Source organism: Ambystoma mexicanum, chromosome 2q (assembly GCF_040938575.1).
Source record: "Ambystoma mexicanum isolate Mex_15411 chromosome 2q, UKY_AmexF1_1, whole genome shotgun sequence".
In the NCBI taxonomy this organism is placed as follows: domain Eukaryota; kingdom Metazoa; phylum Chordata; class Amphibia; order Caudata; family Ambystomatidae; genus Ambystoma; species Ambystoma mexicanum.
In genome coordinates, this window is record NC_090924.1 from 52,537,764 (window position 1) to 52,557,431 (window position 19,668).

The 19,668-nt window shown below is 47.8% G+C and overlaps 1 protein-coding gene across 2 annotated transcripts in view; it reads left to right on the forward strand.

Annotated features, from left to right (window-relative positions):
* The first annotated feature begins 1,228 nt into the window (after window positions 1-1,228).
* Window positions 1,229-19,668, forward strand: part of MGRN1 (mahogunin ring finger 1) — a 1,054,550-nt gene continuing 1,036,110 nt past the window's right edge. The window contains exon 1 of one of the 2 annotated variants that reach the window (XM_069646807.1): window positions 1,229-1,373. The gene's annotated coding sequence lies outside the window, so the exon portion shown is untranslated. The remainder of the gene's footprint in view (window positions 1,374-19,668) is intronic. The other variant, XM_069646806.1, reaches the window with a different exon arrangement.

Here is a 19,668-nt window from a genome sequence, read left to right on the forward strand (position 1 = left end):
CACTCTGAAACACCTGTGCACGTGCGCGATACACATAAAATATCATATATCATATATATGCTAGTGTGGGCCAGTCAAAATGGGCCACCTTTTTTGGCCAAAGTGGACAAGTTTGATGAGTTACTTCCCTGCGCAGTTAGTAATTTTGACCATCAAAGCACCCCTGTGGGTACTATTCAGAAAGTCTGTTAATGAATATCCATTTACAACTGCGGGCCACTTTTTAATTGGTGCCGGAGATGGTGTTGTGCTTCAGCCCGACCATGTGAGCCACCCCTGCCCATTCCTTCCAATCTAAAAAAAAAGGTAAAGTTTAAAAAAAAATGCCATGCTGGGCTCACAGCCCTCTGCGGATGCGGCCACAAATACTGCTGCTGTAGACGTACACCAGTGTCCCTGACACTCCCTCCAGACCCACACCACTGTACCCCAACCCTCCCTCCAGACTCACACAACTTGGGCCCCAGACCCATGCCACTGTGTCCCAATCCCTGTCCCCAGGCCCACACCACTGTTTACCTCTCTCCCTCCAGACTCACACCACTACATACATGCCAACCCTCCCGATTTCGACGGGCGACTCCTGATTTTTTTCGTGGAAAATATTGCTATTTTTCATGTTCTCCCACCTAAAATAAATCTTTGCCCAATACATTCCTATGGGAAAAACTGTTTCTCGATTTTTCAGACGTAATCTCCCACACGGGTGGGTTGAAATGTTGGCACCCATACCTCAGTGTCCCTATCCCTCTCTGCAGACCCACACCACTGTACCCGATCCCTCCTTCCAGACACACACCACTGTGTCCCTATCCCTCCCTCCAGACCCACATGACTGTACCACAACCCTCCCTCCATACCCAGACCAGTGTCCCTATCCCTCCCTCCAGACACAAGCTGAGCCTGATTTTTAAAGTAAACGTAATTTTCCTCTTCCCGACTCAAACTGGTATTTTGTAAGAACGTTCACGGTACTCCGAAAACAATGCTAATTGTATTCTCAGCCAGCCAAGAGTACACGGGTTGCTGCTGCTCTTGCAGGCAGTGCCTTCCGGGTTCTCTCTCTGAAAAATGAAGAGGGACAAGATGAAGTCGGACGCTCCAGGGTTTATGTAGAAACGTCCTGGTATCCAGAGGAAAATGCCCACTTGCACAGACAACTACAGCCTTCCCGCTCAGCGCTCGCTGAAAATGCTCCGGAACCACTTCTATGCTCCGGAAAAAGCACAAGGATGACGTGATAAGTCACGTGAAGAAGAGTGGGCGGGCGTTGCTATGGTCCGTTTCTCGGATGGGAACTAGTCGCTACCATCTAGTTTTGTGATTTTTGTGTTATCGGGACGGCACAGAGCAGTCGGAATCCAAGCCGCTTGGTGAGTGCATGTTTAGAGGTTGGTTGTGCGCCTAGTGGCAAACGAGAACACCTGCCAATCGAATCCTATACTGTATAGTACCTCCCAAAGACCAATTATTTACTGCACCTACCCCAATTCCTTTTCTTCTTCAACGATCACCAGTCAGGCTTCAATAGCGGCCGACCCTCTCCCCAAAGAACTTTCCAATAATGTTATGAACGAGCCCAAACATCCCGTTGACAAGTCAGCCGTTACTTCCCCTTTAAGTCCTACTTGCCAACATTCTGTGACCAAAAAGATGTAGGATTTTTCAAATTTCAAAAATAATGCTTCGCATAACTATTTATTCACAGAAAAATACAAAACATACATTGTTCCTACCACTGGAGCATTCTAAAATGCCCAACCCATCAAACAGCACGACATGGGAAGATGTTCAAATGTTAAAAATGTATTATTCTGAATGGTAAATTAACACTAAATTCAATTACACAGAAGATAATCCTACAGAGCTGGTAGGCAACGTTTGCCACTGCTCTATAGCAGCAGGCTGGGTAATACATATGTATTCCTGCAGTGCAAGTTGAACACTGAATGACATGGAGACTGATACCCCCTTCAGTCTGATAGGCAGATGCGGTGTGATGTTGTTACGCTCTGCCACGTGCCTTCACTGGTGCTTCACCTAAGGGTTGTACTGGCAAGAATGCAGGACAGAGTGACATAGATGTCAGGTCAGTGGATTGATCTGAGCCCAATCAAAGTAATCACTTACCAGCCCACTGTACAGATAGACTAATGTGTTGCATGCTTTGTCCTGGGCTTAGCCTCAAGCAGCCTGCCTTAGAGTCACATAAATGACCTGCCACTGTAAAAAGCAGTAGGATCTGTCGCCCAAATCTGTAGGTGATAACACTGCTTAAAAAGCAGTAGCCTACTGCCTAAATCTGTAGGGTTGGCAAGTATGTTAAGTGTGTCGGGACCAGCCGGCAGTCTCCAGAAAGGGCTGCCGAGCGGGCCCACTCCCGACTAGCCCCTGCCGACACCTCAGACACCCAGTGTAGAGGCTGTGTGGTTACACAAGCTGCTTTCAGGTGTCAGCACTTCGGTTTAGAAAAAAAAAAATCTCCTTTTCTTTTTTCTAAACCGAAGTACTGACACCTGCAAGCAGCCGGTGTAACTGTGCAGTGCGGGCTGCCTCCTTTCTATGTACTCGAAACAGGGGGAGTGATGAACTGCCCAGCGCTCCTTTTTTTCCGAGACAGGGGCCCTCCAGCTCTCCTCCTGTTTGTATACAGAGATGCAAGCAGCAGGCACACATTTCATTCAAACAGCCTGTGGTTAAAGCAGGCTCCTTGAATGAAAGGGCTGCCTGCGGCACTCTGGTGTGTCATCTTGTGTATCTTGTGCTGTAGCCAGCCCCTTCTTTTGTTTAAAAGGTGGGACTGGGCGCCTCAAAGGTAATAATGCCAGTGTGTCCCAGCTCCACCTCTTTCAATAGCTGCCCCCACCCGCCCATGAGCGGGCGGGGGGGTCACTCGTTAGCGGGTGTGTCCTTAGGCCACACCCCATAACGAGAACCCCTCCTCGATTTCTAGTCCCACTTAAAGCACTGCCCACAGGCTACTGAGACCTTCCCTTAAAAACAACTTGCTCAAAAGCACCACAGCCACTTCATATGCTCCAATCTAGCGGCCTTCCCAATGCCCCACACCATAGAAGCACCTATCCTAGTAGTGGTGGCGGGAGATTTTAGTGACAGAGGGGATGGGAAATCCTGATAGGGCACAAGGCAGTTCAGCAATAGGAACGGGAGCCTGTAGCTTATTCAGTCTTCAACTTCGATCTTTACTACTCTGGCTTGTCAAGTTGGCATCCTTATATTACCTATACTGTTTTTAATAAGCGTATATGGAAACCAAGTATGCTGCAGTTTCTATTCCCTACACATGTTAGGATATTGAACAACATTGAATGGGTGCTTCACTTGTGTCCTGAAAGTAGCCATACCTTTGTTATTCTGCAACAACTCGAACTTAAAACATTGTAAAACTAATAACCGTATCCAGTTATCGACCAGTAATCAGTTCATGCGTATATGAGCATGTATGGCAAAGCCATAACTGAATAAAATCTATCCTAAATCTAGTTGTTTGCAAGTAAATCATATGCCTTTCTTTCAATAAATTAACTTTTTTCTTTTAACACAAAAGTAGAAAATATGACTCTACTTATTTGAACTAGACTTGTTGACGCCTGTTAATTTCTCATTCTTTTATCGTTTTAAAATATATTGATATACAGCTTTGCTGCATGTATTAGAAGGATGTTTGTCTCTGGTTTGCACCACCAGCATGTGTTTAGGCAATGGCAAACATACAGCTTTGCTAGATCCCTACTGCAAACTTTACTGTGCGTGGGAGTGAGGTACGTGAATGACTGAAGAAATGCTTTCAAATCTATATTGGCATTTTAAAAGTAAACCTTACCGCACACCCACAGTGGCACAGAAGTCGCCAATCAACATCTGTATTTGCAAGAGCTTGAAGCGTGCCCGATTTCTCACAGGCCATGAAATGCATGTTCCCCTTCCATTTGATATAGACAACCTTTGTGGCAGGATTCCTTTTTTCACAAGGAGATGGCAGAATTGGTATTAAGGGGCGATGCAGTATTATGGGATATTGTAGCAAGTGTGTATTGATTGTGTGGAGGGGGAAACATAACCGCAATGGCATTATGGCTCAGGACTGCATCCAAGAAGACTTCCCCCCCCCCCCCCTGACAATTCCTGCGTTTTAAAACGAGTTTAGTTTATATTCCTATTCAAATGTAAACATGCTATCCGTGAAAGCAATATATCACTAGCATGTATGGCATAACATACAGTGGGTGCTCGCCCTTTGTGGGCGCACCTTAATTTTCAGCATCCTCCACTTGGCCCCCCTGAAGAAACGCAGAGAAGCCAAAAAAATGCATTTGCTTTATGGGGGCGAGTAATTTTAACTCCTGCCATAATAATGCAAATGTTGCATTTGCAAAGAATCTAGAAACATTTAAATTCTTTGCCATTTCAAAGAATGGTGGTGTCCCTTATGCCCTACAGAGCACTTTACCTGGGGGAAGGCCAGCGAATAAAACACCCATGCCTTCACTCATGTAAAGCTTTATGAAAGGCATAGGGAAACCACGGGGGACGTCCCGCCCTTCAAGCTCTCGAGGGTGCTAGAAAATCTAGTGCAGGTGGCATCCTGAAGGGCTGTTCATCCCTCCCTCTGCCTATCTCAGGCCAGCCCTCTGCCTGATAGATAGGCCTGAGGAGGGGTGAAGGACGTCTCCTGACACTAACGTGATGAGGTGAAGGATGATGAAGAAAGTGTTTGGGAGAATTCTCATAAATGGCTGATTTCCCTTACCTAATGAGTCCCTCAACAGCTTTGCTGGATTTCTAGGATTATTTGTTTTCACCTGGTAAGAGTGTGAGCCTTTTTCCCACTCTTACATGTATTTTGCTGTGTGTCTTTTCACTTTTTGTGTGTTCTTGGGCTCTGGAGCCTCACCTACTCCATGAGAACCACTTTTTGTGTGTGTTACACAGCACCTTCAGTGCAGTGACACAGGGTTGTCTTTTAGACTTCCAACTGACTCCATTTTTCTTGGGCTGACGACTGTCCCCCAGAAACATGTAAAGTTGCCATTAACTTTATGTAGTCTCTTTAAACCACAGATCCACTACACCCCATCTTACATGGAGTATTGGAAAGGGTTAATTCTTATCCCTTTTTGTCTGTACCTCTTGGAGCCTTGTTTCGCTCCCTTAACATTAAGACTTGGCTGGTGGCAGTGGTAACTACCCAACTTTTCTACAGCGATTATCTTATATAAACATGGTATTGTTTTAGGCTATTATATTAGCCTTGAACATAAACCCGCTTGACCAAATACATTTTTTGGCTCCAGCAGGGTTTATTCGTCATTTCTTTTTGTTAAAGTCTTTCTCGTGTTTTTCTCTGCGCGCCAAACCGGGGACGATTCCTTTGTTCGCTGTCTTTTCGTGGGCTTCTGCACAGAAGTCCTCCTTAAGGCCCCTGAAAGTCTGGGTAGGCAGGATGTGAGGGGGGGATTTTCGGACCCCTGCTATGGGTTCCCTTGGTAACCCAAGTCGCACTCTTGTCTGATTGGCTAAGGGGACTGGCCTCGCCAGGCCAGCCACCCTGCTGTATGTTTGACAGCCAAGTTGTATGAATGGGGGAAAACTGCATAAAAAGCAAGTCTCCTGGACTGGAAAGGCAGAGTCGCCACTGGAACAAAAGAACCAACGAGGAACTGGAAGAAGAGGACCCCTACGACAACTGAACCGCCCGGCGAAGCCCTGCTGCAGGTCTGAATCTCCCAAATCCGAAGACAGAGAAGATCCTCCAGGAAACTTCTTCCCTTGAGCTAGTGGGACCAACCAAATTTGCCCAAACTGCAAGCCAGGACCCCTCCTCTGGTCGAATTCGCTGTACAGAGCTACAGTGGGCCGGATAGCCAGGAAGGTCGGACCCTGCTTGGGTATTAAGGAGCGCACCTTTTATTCGTTGTTTTGCTCTGCTGCTGGTTTCTTCCCTGGTTGGCGCAGGACCCTCCAGTCGTCCTACTTCTTGTCAGTCCGACACTCGCTTCAGGAACCGTGAGCCTGCAGGAACCACCAGGAACGTCCGCCTCAGCTACAGCTCCCTCTCCGTTTTAAGGTACTGTGCAAATCCGGTTGGCCGTTTCGTTCAACCGCGGTAAAAGTGTTTTAAATCTTTTGCCAATCTGAGGTCTTGTCCTTCTCTTCTCTTTGAACTAACTTTTCTACCAACCAACCTCTGTGCCACAAACTTTACCGCAAACTATCCTGAACTGTGTGATCTTGAGCAAAATACTTTTGACCCATTGACTTTGGCCCTGCGCCTTTTCTAGCTGATCTCCTCACTGTAGTTTCTCTTGTTCAATTGCCCTGAGTACGTACCTGTTGGTTTGCCTAATTTCTAATAACTTTGTCTTTCCCTCCCTTTTAAATTGCTGGAGTGCCATTTTGCTCCCACTTTATTTTGTGAGCTTAACTTGTCTGGAATTTAAGGGAAGTGGTGTGGTGTATTTATGATTGTAATTTTTAACTTGCTTAGAATAGTGAAATGTTATACAACTGAGTAAATAAATATATATTCTTTTACTTAGAAACCTTGACTCAGTGTTTGCCTGAATCATAGTAATTGCTGTCCTTTGTGTAACTATTTGATACTGCTCACTTACTCTTGAGATAAGTCTGGCTGCTCTGCTACTGCTACCTCTTTAACTGTGTAGTACAGGCTTGTACCAAAGGTGAAGTTGTACTGTCACTTGTAGTCTTAATTGTGTGTGGTGTTCCCAAAGGGTACTGCATATCATTCTGCCTAACAGAAAGCCCAAGAGAAGATCACACTGGGGCCCTCTCAAGTACGTTTTGGGGAGAAAAAAAGTGTGTGTGTGTGTGAGAGAGAGAGAGAGAGAGAGAGATATTGTATTTTTTAAGTGTTCATTCGCGAGTGACCATGTACTTGCGTGAATGACGTGTTCTGGTGAGTGCCGTGTTTGTGATTGATAGATGTGCTGCATGGGTGTGTGACTGCATCTGTGACTGTGTATTGAGGGCCTGATTCTGAGCTACATGTAAAATTCCTTAGTGGAAAGACACTTTTCTTATTTTACATGGAGCTTGTAATCAGAATGTGTGTGTGTGTGTGTGTGTCTGTAAGTGTTCTGGTGGGTGTCATATGTATGATTGAGAGAGAGGGAGCGAGGTTGTATGGGTGCATGATTGCTTATGTGAATGAATTTGTCTGCGTGATTGAAGTGCTCTGCTGGGTGCTGTGAATTAATCATTAACACAACAGCCCACACCAGAACATTTACTCAGGCAGACACCCTATTTCCTTGTGGCCTTTAGGAAATAAGTGGACGCACACCAGCGGGTCGGATAAACGTCTCGTTTATTCACATACATTAATGGAAGTGAGTCTCCCCTTTCCTCCTCCATCCACTTGCGTCACAAACCACGTGACTTCCTTCCCCCAGCCCTGTCTCTATTTTAAAGAGACATGGACTGTGTAACATGCATGTACACAAGGAATCACGCCTCATACAGTTTCACTCAGTAATTCAATGCTTGAGAGAAGATTTATGGGGGCTTGGCTGCTTGTGTGCATGTATATATACACGTGTGTATGTGCAAGAGAAGTTTTCTGGTGGTGTCATGTGAATGATTGAAAGAGTCTGTATGGGTGCATGACTGTGTGTGTGTTCGGGTTTGAAGGGCGCGTTGGTGCAGGGCAATACCAGGGTGAGACAATATGCCCTTGCTGACTGCGTACATGCAGCCAGCAAGGACATGTTTCTTACCTTGGTATTGGCCAGCACCACTGCCCCCAGGAGCTCACACACACACACCCATTCATGTACACATGCACATAAGCAGTCATGCACGCCCCAACCAAGCTGCCCTTGGTTCGATTCAGGCTTCCTTGCTGCGCTCAGTCACTCACACAGATTTGTGGTAAATGGAAGAAAGTAAACACTGTGGAGGATGGGCAGGTTCCTTTATTGCATATACCTATAATGGCTCTATTGGTGTGAGCTCGAACTGTGCAGTTCTGCCTGAGAACGCAGATCTGACAGACTTTTGCGAAATGGATCCAATCCGAAAATTGAAACCTGTAGGGACAACAAAAAGGATAGCTGTGAAGGAGGATTTGCTAGCGCCATTTTAAGTCTTGCATCTCCCAGGGCAAGAGAGGTATAAACTATTCCTTCCCAACTAAAAGTAACTCCACAGCTATGGGATCAGAGGGGGTGGATATTATTGAAATATATAACGAGACTCCTGTTTTAAGTGAGACTGATCCCACCCTCAAAGAAAGTTTCACTGCCCATTCAGTTAACACGTGGGGGGACAAGGGGGCTTTGGGGGGGAATCCCAGTACCCTCCCTGGAGAGAGTAAAGTCTGGGGGCGTCTTGCAAAGCCTAATTACGATTCCGACAGCTAACCGCTATCCAAGCAATCACCCCCTCCTGTCAACCATCCCTATTTAGCTAGAACCTCTGGGAAAAGCAAAGGAATAAAATGGGTACTTGACCCCAATCATGAAGAAAAGGGGAAAAAAGGATCCAGTTAAAGTGGAAACGAAAGATGACTTGCCCAGATGCGCAGCTGCCGATGAGGCACAAGCAGTGCTCAGTGGGCACCCAGACTGAGTTCCCCAAGACTGTGGAAATCAGTAACAAAACACACAGATTACTTTCCCACAATGTAACAACAGAGATGATCGTCAACGATCCACTAGAGACCAAAGTTGCAAATATGTAAAAACTATTAATTGATGTGAATGGGGAAATTAAACTTAAACTGATAGAAATGGGAAAATCTCAGGCTCCTAAGCCGGTATATAACTGTGCAATGGATGGGCCTACTGGCAATGTAAAGGGGAATTGCAATAACTATCAGGCTGCCCCTGTAAGCAAATTGCCCAGAATAGAAAGGGCCCCTATGTCCCCCAGGGTAGGGGGGTCTCTGTTCCCAGCCTCTGGGTCATAGGAGTCTTGCAAATGCGAATAGATGACCACTGCATAGGGTGGCTTCTCCCCAGACAGGCCCAAATCTGATAGCAGTAAGGAAGCCCCCCCCCCTGGCTCAAAGGCAGTGGGGTGAACTTCCTTGATAATGACATTTGCCCATCTGTTGTAATGACTAAGGTTCCCCGACTAGTTGCTGGACTCTATAAGGATCATGAGCAGTGCTCCAGATAAGATTTTGAGGTGGGATTATTTTACTCCCTATTTTTAAACTTTGAGAGTAAATGTGATTTTAAGAGAGTAAAAATGACTTTTCTCCTTTGCAAGAGAGTAAAATGTATGACATCCAGCCGACGTGTGCAAAAACTGTATGGAAATCATTACTATGCGACACCTTTCTACATTGTGACAGAATACACCTTTCATTATTTCTCTAAGGTCTGCCATTTGATCTCTCCTGTATATATTTAAATGGTGAAAACACGAAAACCTAGCAAATTACATGTTAAAGCAAGCATGAATTGTATTGTGTTATTTTGAGGTTCAATTGCAGATTTGTCTTTTGATGTTTAATGAAAGCCCTCATTTCCTGGAGCTCTTACTATCTAATGGTATTCCAATGTTAGTATACAACAGTGCAGAGAGGCAAGGACTCTGTGCTAAATTCTATATCTAATTTCATGGTCAAATGGTCATTTATATAGCGCTTTTGGCAAAGCACTGTACATGGAACATATTTATCACAATTATCACCAAACTGAAGTTGGGCCTCCTTTATAGACCTTGAAAGGATGAAAGGCTGAGTTAGCCTTGCCGGGATTCGAACCTGCAACCTACAGATCATGCACATATGGCTGCAACGAGTGCTTAACCAGCAGAGCTAGCTTATTGGCTAACATCCTTCAGATGTCGGTTAACTGAGTATCGACTGAGGTATAATAATCACAGTACCTAGATGTTGGACGAACCATGTATGAAGCACTACATAAAGTTAAACGCCTATCTGGATTATCACAGGGACAGGTTTGGCTGAGTTTATATTTCAATTACAAATCTAACTTTCATTTGTTTGTTTTTGAAAAGCACTTGCACTTCCTTGAGGGTCAGGTTTTGGATGTTTTAATTGTAGTCTTGAAGATTTGAGAGGCTAGAACACCGGTGATTGGTATAATGACAATCGTTCACCCTTGAGGAAAACTTTTCAGTGGGGGAAAAAAAGCATAATTTGTTACAAAATATTAATTCTCAATTGCAACTTAGTTTTCCATCTTATTCATTTTACAATCCTAAAATGCTAGGAAAATATACACAGTGCTTCTGTTTTCTCCATGAGCAGCAACACAGCAGAAGCTGAATGGAAATAACCATTCCTTTTTATCACATTGTAAAGTTTCTTTTTTTTAAAGGTTTCAGAGAAATACGTTCTGTTCAGAGGCTTTTATCCATCGCTTGCAATTACATCCACGTAGATAAAAATCAAAAGAAGTCTTCTGGTTTCTGTCAAGTAGCCTGACCTTTGCACTTGTGTGTAAATGTACACAGGAAAATAATAAAGCTGTTGTATTTGCAACATTTTCAGGCATAAAAAGGCCTCGTACGCACCTTATCTGGAGGCCTGATATGCTGGATTATGCACGTAAATGAGTGCTTATCGGTTATTCATGGCGATATTACAACTTGCTATAGGGGTAGTACCCAGAACTCACAATGGGACTACATTCGAATTTACCTACGGTCCTGGGACTTGGTAGAGGGCCTACTGAGCATCAACCCTAGAGCATACCCTACAAACAAAACTAAAATTGTCTTAAAATCGCCAAATTCCTTTGCCTCAAGGGCTCAAGTAAAACCACACATAATGGGGAGACTAGCCATCATGGTTTTGGTCCAAAGACCACAACAAAAGAGCACAATATACCCCAAAGCCCTGACTAATGTGAACTTGAAGAGGTCGATTGACTGGGCATAGGGATCCAGTGTTTTTTATTTTTATTTATTTTAAAATATTTTTATTGGTATTTGTAAAAAATCACAGTAAATCAATAGCTTCCATATTACCTTTCTCAAGGTATACAGCTCAAGTCTGAATTTTAACAACAAGTAAACAAATTAAAAACCAACATTAACTGTCATCATTCGTATTCAGGACCTCTGACATTGTCAGTTTCGCGGTGGATATGGCTCGATAATGTGCAGTTTCCTTGTCTCGGGTGGTTGGACTGGGCATACCCTGTCCTTTCCTCAAATTCCACTATATGGATGCCAGTCATGTTTTCAGGGTGCTTTGTCATCAGAGGGGTGGAACATATCCCAGACCAACATTTTCCAAGCCTCAAATGCCACGCTCACATCCTACGCCACCCTAGAGACTCCCGCTTCCCATGTACTGGTCACCGCCTCCGTCCAGCACTCCAATTCCTTGTACCACACTGCATATTGTCGGCCCCCCCCCTTCGTTTTCCATGCCATTGCAATTACCCTATTAGCCAGTATGCAAGCCATGTCCATACATTTCACTACATGTTTGAGTTTGCTTATTCTGGGATATGTGCCCAGGAGGCATTCTTTTGGGGACCAGCCATATCGGACTATTCCCGTTCTCCTGCAAGCTTGCTCTATTTTATCCCAGAAGCGTTGTACCCTTACGCAACCCCAAAACATGTGGATCATACCCGCCTCCTCCCTTCCACACGATGGATACTGGGACACGGCCTGTCTATTAAACCCGGCCACCCTTTCCGGGGTCATGTAGGTACGATGGTACATTTAGATGTATTAGTCGGAATCTAACCTTCCTGGATACCTCTCTGGGATACGCTGTCATGACCCTTACTCCTGGCCCTCACTGGCAAGTCGGCCTTCCAGTGAGGGCCAGGTCAAAGGCCTTAAAACCTCATCCAAGACTTTCTTGGAGTCAGTCCTGTCGCCTTCGGCGCCAGGCTCATAACCATCATGAAGACCAACATTAGAATGGGACCATTTAACTTTGGGGGGGGAGGGGGTTCAGCCAACATGGAGGCACACACATAGCTCTGTTACAAGGAACTGAGCTATGCGGTCTAGTCTTTTGGGTGTGGCAGGACTGGGACTACTTTACTTGGACTACTTTGGGTGTGGCAGGCCTGGGACTATTTTACCTGGACTACTTTACCTGAGACTATTTAAACCACACCCAAACGGCAGAACATGCTTTGCGTTATTCTGCTGTGGGCAGCGTAACGCTCACCGTCTCCAGTTCTTTGATGCCAGCTTACCTGAAACCAAGGACCTGCAGAGAGAGAAAGAACACTACGAAACTTGCCTGGAACAGTATCCTGTCTTCATTCCATTGCTGACTTCAGTTCCACTCACCTGAAGGTCCATCATCCGGCACCGAATGCATCCTGGAATACCATAACCTGGAAAGAAGAGAAAGAAAGACAGCATTAGTAAGTGTTTACTCACGTTTCCTCCCGAATGAAGAAAGTCACACAATTCTTACCTGGTTAGTCCTCTCCTGGTCAGTATCATTGCTAGAACATTACGGTGCTCGGCGAGGAACATCGCAACCTGCAAGGAGAGAAAAGACACAGGTTAGCAATATAAAAGGTGAAACAGCGCCGCTCATCGTGCATTACTCACCGGACAGCATCGCGCACACTGCGTTTTCGCCTACCGGCCCATGCTCCTCTTCAAACTGCATGACAACACCAAAATACCTTTCCATACCTAAAAGGAAAGAAGCAAGACATTATTATTCGAACTAAGAGGAACATAGAACTGCATATAAAGACTGTAAAGCACCAAACCTACGGAGTCGCAGCAGGCCTGGATTCCCACAGGGGGGCTTGCACCAGTGAAGGAACTTGGTCGCTGCTCGCCTCCACATCTACGCGCCCCTGCCACGAGGAGCAGGACAGAGAATCCACATTTTACAATATTAAGGTAAGGAGAAGGCCCAAGAGGGAGGAAGGAGTTGAGGCCAAGGGAGGTGGGAAAACATGAAGGCAATCTGGTATTGAATCCCGCTCTAATATATTGCAGACCCATCTTTAACCAGAGGCATTACCAAGGGACCGGGAGACGGTTCAAGAGTGCAAATCATCCAACCAGGGCTGGGTAGCGTCCCCGTGGATACCAGGTAAGCGTAACATACGCTAGCACTCTCTCCCACTCTTTTTCCGTGAAATTTATTCCTAGATCTGTTTCCCATTTCGCCTTTAGTGCTGCACTGTGGGGGTTATGCTTGTCCGTCAATTGGCCGTACAATCTAGACACTGGCCTCCAGCCATCATTTAGGGTGTGCATTAGTGTCAGTAGGGTACCCGTAGGCAGCTCCTCCGGCCATTTCTCCCACTTCTGTTTGGCCACACTTCTGACCCTCTGGTACCACAAAAATTGGCCCTTTTGGCAACCCCTCATTCTCCTGTAGCGAGTCAAATTCCCTGAAGACTCCCTCATCATGTAGGTCCCCCAATGTGTATATGCCCCACCTCTCCCAGTATCTCACTGTTGCTAGATCAGTTACAGCTTTGCACATATCGGCAGCAATTGGAGTCTGGGGTGAGTATGGATGCTCCAGACGAAGGGCTCTGTTCCATATCTGTCTCCCCAGTGTTAAGATCAAGGAGGTGCTCCCGATACAGCTCAGAGGGACCCAGAGTATCTCCTTCAAACGTCCCAGGGCCACCAGGTGTCGTAGCAGCCCCGTCTCAGTCGTCCGAGAGCCACCGAGTTACAAAGCTAAGTTGCGCAGCTAAATAATATTTCTCCAGATATGGGGGTTGTATGCCCCCTGCTCTGTAGGGTTGGGTCAAAGTGGCTAAAGTTAGTTTGTGTCGGGCCTTGCCCCATAGGAATTTAAGAAGTAGCGCCTCCAGTGTTCTTAAGAAGGAGGCCCTAATGTAGTGATGTATGTTTTAGACGTGATATAGAAATCTTGGAAGTATGATCATCTTCACAATTGTCGCTCTGCCCATCATTGATAGAGGAAGCCAGAACTTCATTGATGTTCTCAGTCCCTTCACCACTGCTGCAGTGTTACTGTCATGCATCAGCTCTGGTGTGTGGTGTATATTTACTTCCAAATACTTGAACGATTCCAATTGCCACTCAATTCCCACATCTGGTAGCTCCTGAATACTCTTCCCCCTAAGACTCGCCAGCGGGAATATACAGGACCTCTGTCTGCTGAAGCTTATCCCTGAGACCTTAGCATAATTCTGTAATACCACTAGCATTACCGGCACATTAAGGAGTGGGTCCCTCACATATATGAGGACATCATCTGCATATATTGAGATTATGTTGTTCGTTTCCCCCACCCGAATCCCACCATCAAATAATTGTTTCCCAAAATAGATTGCAATTGGTTCAAGCCTCAATATGTAGAGCATAGAAGATAGTGGGCATCCCTGTCTGGTGCCCCTCTGGATGTCCCAGATCGATGATGCCGTTCTACCAGACTTCACCCTTGCTGTCGGTGTTGTATACAGTACCCTTACCCACCTGATAAAGTTTTCCCCAAACCTGAATTCTCTTAGCATTGCAATTAGCCACTCCCAGTACATGGAATCAAACAATTTAATAGCATCCAGTGAAAGAATCGCAAATCTTCCCACCATTTCCGCCATTTGTGCCACGACATGTTGTAGTCTGCGGAGGTTCGCCGTTGTGTTACGGCCTGGTATGAAACCGTTCTGATCACTGTGGACCAGCCCACCCACTACCTTAGATAACCGTTTGGCTAATACAGTACTCAATATTTTGATATCATAATTTAACATCACCAGTGGGCGGTATGAATCGCAGTCATCTGTGGGCTTGCCTGGCTTGGGTATTGGAACCACCAGCATCTCTCATGCTTATCGGGAGCGCACCCACCTCCTATGCCTCCTTGAACACCCCATGAAGCACTGGGGTCAGGGTTGATTTGTATGCTTTATAGAATTCCGGGGGAGCCCATCACTACCCGGGGTCTTGCAAGTTGCCAGGGATCTAATCGCCTCACTAATGTCTTCCGGTGTGATGTCTCTCTCTAGTGCCATTAGCGAGCAGCACTCATGCTCGAGACAGAAGGTATAGAGAACTAAGACGACTTGACGATATTGGTAAGTGGCTACACTTCAATTATCAATCAAGGTACTACCTATAAGGTCCAAGGGCACCAACGTGGGCAATCTTTATTAAGCACACTACTTGTGTTATTCGTTTAGATCATGGATCACTACTTGACGACTAAACACAGGGGATAAGACCTAGCTCAGATACAAACACGCATATCAGACTAAGCAATCCGCAGCGATTATGCGGTAAGAAACCGATCACAATAATTGGCAGTATTAAACATACTAACTGCTTCTCAACAACAGCTATGGCAATGCTATATCAATTATCCCATGAATCTTTATTGCAAATTGAGTAACAATCCCTCGCCACACAACTGTAATCAGTCGATATGAGACGTGACATTTAACAAATATAATGACGCTCTAGAGCCATCAATAGTAGGTCTCCAAACCTTTTGATATGTGGACACAGTGTCCACGTTACATTATAACAACATGGCAATGCAGCAATACATCAATTAACCGTACATCTTGTATCAGGTTCTTTATCGGTTTGGACTAGATTGGGTGAGTTATGAATAGAACAACCTCACAAAACCACTTGATGAGGGAATACACAGGGTGCTAATGTATTTATTGCACATGGGTTGGTGTTAATGATGGGATAAACGCGACCATACACCTTTGGGCTAAAGGATATCTTAAATAACACACTAGTATATCACATGGTGATCAGACAAATGAATATAGAGCACACATGTTTAACCAACATAGAATTGGCAGCTTAAGCACTAACTGGTTTGATGTGGGCAAGGTGCCTCACTCATCGTAGTCTTAGCAAATTTCTGTGTGAACACTACATTGATGACTGAATTAGCCTCATGAAAATGTATCTTTGTTTTTCCGTTTCTGGGCCACCCCCTGCAGATATTATTGTTATGGGTATGTAACCATTTTTCGAGGGGATTGGGTCCTCTGACGTATTCCATATCTGACATGTAATCACCACAGCTGTGCTGCTTCGGAAACTTTTTTCGGCGTCCTGCGTCGATGACGTCGACGCGCCGTCGTCGAGGACCTCCTCCGACGTCATCCGATGTGATAAGTAGGACCCACGACGCCCGTTGCCTCAGTTCCGTTTTTTTCCGCGAACGTGTTGCTTCGTGAATCTCGGTTAACGCCTCGACTCTTTGGAGTTCTGTTCTTCTCGGTTCTTCGAACCTGTTCGTTTTTGTGAAAATCCTTTGTGTGAAGATGTCTTCTACTTCGTCTTCGACCCCCGCGTCCGGGCTTCAAGAAGTGCGGGGAGTGTGGGTCCAAGATGTCGGTGACGGACTCGCACGACGCCTGCCTCTGGTGCCTCGGGGAGGCCCACGACACGTATGACTGTATCGACTGCCAGTCGGTCACGTCCAAAGCCTTACGCGAACGTAAGAAGAAGTTGTCGGTAGGTCGGGTGTCCAAGCCCCGGAAGTCGAGGTCTGCGGGGCTTTCGACTGATGATTCGAGGGGTGACTCTCCACGTCATCGTCGGAAGTCTCGTGGGTCTCCTTCTAGGAGTCGGTCTCGCCACTCCTCAGCCTCTTCGAGGCATTCTCGGAAGCGCCGACACCGGTCGTCTTGCAGGTCCTATTCGGAGGACTCTGCCCGGCACGTCGCTTACCCCACCGGCCGTGCGACGCCGGAGGAATGGGCTTCCTTCGGGAAGAAAATGCTGGCGATTCTTGAGTCGCAGGGTACTAAGCCGTCCGCGCCCCCGAGTGGGGTCGGTCGTGAGAGGTCGAGAGACACTGCTCGCAAGAGTGGTCGGCACGAGTCACGGGAGAGGTCCCGTTCAGACAAGGAGACTCGTTCTCGACGTACCCGTTCCAGGTCCCGGTCCTCGACGCATTCGAGACCGTGTGCACCTGTGAGGTCTTCGGGGAAGACATCGACGTCTGAGGCGTCGAGGGCGTCGACAGGCTTTCTCGAGGCTCTGGCTCCGAGGAAGTCGTCGACGCTCAGGTCGTCGGAGGACACGCTCGGGGCTCCGGCTTCGAGGGCTGTGTCGACGACGCCGATTTCCTCGACGCTGATCCTTTCGCCGCCGATGCCTGTTCTCTCGACGCCGGCGCCGATTCGCTCGACGCCGTTTGTGTCGGAGGTACCCCGTGGCACGGGGGAACCCCCTAGGAAGGCTCTGGTTAAGAGCAAGCACTCTCGGGTGCCTTCTTTTCGCCACCTGGAATATATTTCAGAGGCGGATGAGGATTCTGATGGCCTGGTTCCTAGTCAGGTTCCAGATGAAATTGTCTCGGGCCATAGTCAGTTTGACGATTTGAGGCAGTCACTGCATGATGCCAGTGGACTGGACACCTCTCCGGAGGTGGAGTTTTGTAGTCCTGAGCCTGGCTCTCATGCCGATTCCTTGTACCGGCGCCTTATGGCTAGGGTTTCTGAGTACTTGGGATGGTCTGCTCCCCCAGCGGAGTTTGAGCAGGATGATCTGACGGACATCCTTGATGTTGGTCCCCCAACTGACCCGGTACTGCCGTTCCATATGGCTTTACAGAGAAGGGTGGCGGCGGCTTGGACTGCTCCGAGAGTCTCCCGGCGGTGGGCAGATCCTTGTCGCGAAAATACCGTCCAGCCAGTAGCGACCCCTGCTACTTGTCCAGGCACCCCACTCCGGAGAGTTTGGTGGTGCAGGCGGCCACGGCCCCGGCAAAGCGGGCGTCGTACCCTACCATCCCTCCTGATAGGGACGACAAACGTTTTGATGGCTGGGCGAAGAAAGTGTTTTCTTCTGGTGGTATGGCGCTTCAGGCGGCCAACTCCATTTGTGCCTTGTCGCGTTTCACACACACTCTGTGGAACTGTGTTGCGTTAGCGGCTGAACATATTCCCGAAGGGGACGAACGGGATGGTTTCCTTGCTATGGTCCAGGATGGTAAGGATGCCCTGTGTGAGTCCGTTCAGTCGGGTTTGGACTTAGCTGAATGCGTCAGGAGGTCCATGGCGGCAAGCACCGTGATACGCAGGTTTGCGTGGTTGCGGAAGTCGGGGTTTGCTCCTGATGTGCAGTCCCGGCTCCTCAACATGCCCTTTGACGGTGAACACCTTTTTGGCAGCAAGGCTACCGAGAGCCTTGAGAGGTTGCAGACCTCAAAAGCTGCAGCGAAGTCGTTGGGCGCTGCAGTTCGCCATCCTCTGCCTTTTCGTCCTAGGGGACAGCAGTGGAGGGGTGGTTCCTTTCGCTATTACTCCTCCTTCAGTAAAGCGAGAGGAGCTAGCAGTCAAAGAGGCCAACGCAGGGGTACCAGAGGTGGACGACAGGGTACCCGTGGTGCCAAGGCCGCTCGGGCAGTTGCCTCTTTGCCCTCAGGTAACGCCGCAGCCGCTCCCACTCAGTCATGAGGCCATGTCCCATGGTTCGCCGGTTGGGGGCAGGCTGGCGCAGCATCTTGTAGAGTGGCAAGCCATTACCTCAGATGTGTGGGTTCTGGAGATCATAACCCACGGCTACTGTCTTCCCTTTCGGCACAGGCCTCGCGACAATCCACCGGGGAACCTCTCTTTGCAGAGTCCGGATCCGCTCCTTGCGCAGGAAATTCAAGCCCTGCTGGAGAAAGGCGCCATAGAACTGGTGCCTGTAGCGGAGAAGAACAAGGGATGGTATTCCCCTTATTTTTTGATTTCGAAGAAAGACGGGGGGATTGAGACCCATCATGGACTTGCGCGGTTTGAACAAACTCCTCAGGAAGGACAAGTTCAAGATGGTTACTCTCTTTCGAGTCCTCCAGGCCCTTCAGCTTCAGGACTGGTTGGTGTCACTCGACCTCAAGGATGCTTACTTCCATGTGCCGATCAATCCCAAGCACAAGAAGCACCTGAGGTTCGCGGTTGGCGACTCGCACTTTCAGTTTCGGGTCCTGCCGTTCGGATTGACCTCCGCCCCGAGGGTTTTCACCAAGCTCGTGGTGATGGTGGCAGCACATCTCAGGCAAGGGGGGATTCACGTCTACCCCTACCTGGACGATTGGTTGATCAGTGGGAGCTCTTCCGAGCAAGTCCTGGATCATCTGTCCGTCACCTGCCACTCCCTTCACAGGCTGGGCTTCTCCCTCAATTTAAAGAAGTCCCATCTGACGCCAACACAGCGGCTCCAGTACATCGGAGCAGTGCTCGACACTTCCCTGGGGCAGTGTTTTCCTCCCCAGGTGAGGGCTCTTCACATTCAGCAGATGGTGCACAAGTTTCAGCATGCCCAGACGCTCCCAGCGTTCGAGTTCTTGAGGTTGCTCGGCCTCATGGCATCCTGCATTCTTCTGGTGCCAGAGGCTCGCCTGCGGATGAGATCTTTGCAGTGGGCACTCAAGACGCAATGGTCGCAGTCCTCCGGCAGGATGTCGGACCCGGTTCAGGTGCCGCCCTCGGTCGCCCGGGACCTTCTGTGGTGGGCCGTCGAAGGCAACTTGATGAAGGGGGCTCCATTTTGGCTTCCCTGGCCGGAGGTAACGATCGTGACGGATGCTTCCCTCACGGGATGGGGAGCTCATGCCAACGGGCTGACAGTCAGCGGTCGTTGGTCTCCGTCGGAGTCCAGACTCCATATCAATCTGTTGGAGCTGAGGGCCGTCAGGCTAGCCCTGAAGGCTTTTCTGCCGACTGTGCGAGGAAAGAGTGTCCTGATCCTGACGGACAACACAGT